The 475-nt window shown below is 42.1% G+C and overlaps 1 pseudogene; it reads right to left on the bottom strand.

Moving 5' to 3' along the window:
• LOC103587203 overlaps nt 1-475 on the bottom strand; it is a 4,029-nt pseudogene that overhangs the window by 2,372 nt on the left and 1,182 nt on the right.

Genomic DNA, 475 nt, shown 5'->3' with positions numbered 1-475 from the left:
CGCCCCGCCACACCCACCCACCCCCGTGCTCCCAGGAAGCCGCCCCCCCCCATAGCTATTTCTGAATTACAGCTCTTGTAATATTTTCAAACCTTTCAGTGGCTTCCTATTGCCCACTAAATGTGTTCCAAACTGTTTAGCCTAGCATTTCAAGGATTTACTGCTACCCTTAATATTCCCCTTCACTCCCTGCAAAGTGGAATTATAGACTGTTTTGCCACAACATGAGGGTTCCCTTAACATGATTTAGAATGTAACTTATTTGTAGATAAGGCAGACATGTCAGTTTAACAAAGAAGGCCTTGTTGGTTCATTGTGATTTTTTTTTCTCCCAACATGTTAACGTATTGTCACCAAATAGCAGCTGAAACCAGAGTATGTAATAGGATGGAATACAGTAAGTTGCATAGGAGTACAGTACTGTACACAATACCCTTTCATCTCATTTTTTCCCTTTTGGCTTGGTGTGACCAAA

The sequence above is a fragment of the Galeopterus variegatus genome, unplaced genomic scaffold (assembly GCF_000696425.1).
Source record: "Galeopterus variegatus unplaced genomic scaffold, G_variegatus-3.0.2 Scaffold427, whole genome shotgun sequence".
Taxonomy (NCBI): Eukaryota; Metazoa; Chordata; class Mammalia; order Dermoptera; family Cynocephalidae; genus Galeopterus; species Galeopterus variegatus.
This window is presented reverse-complemented; position numbering and strand designations above follow the sequence as displayed.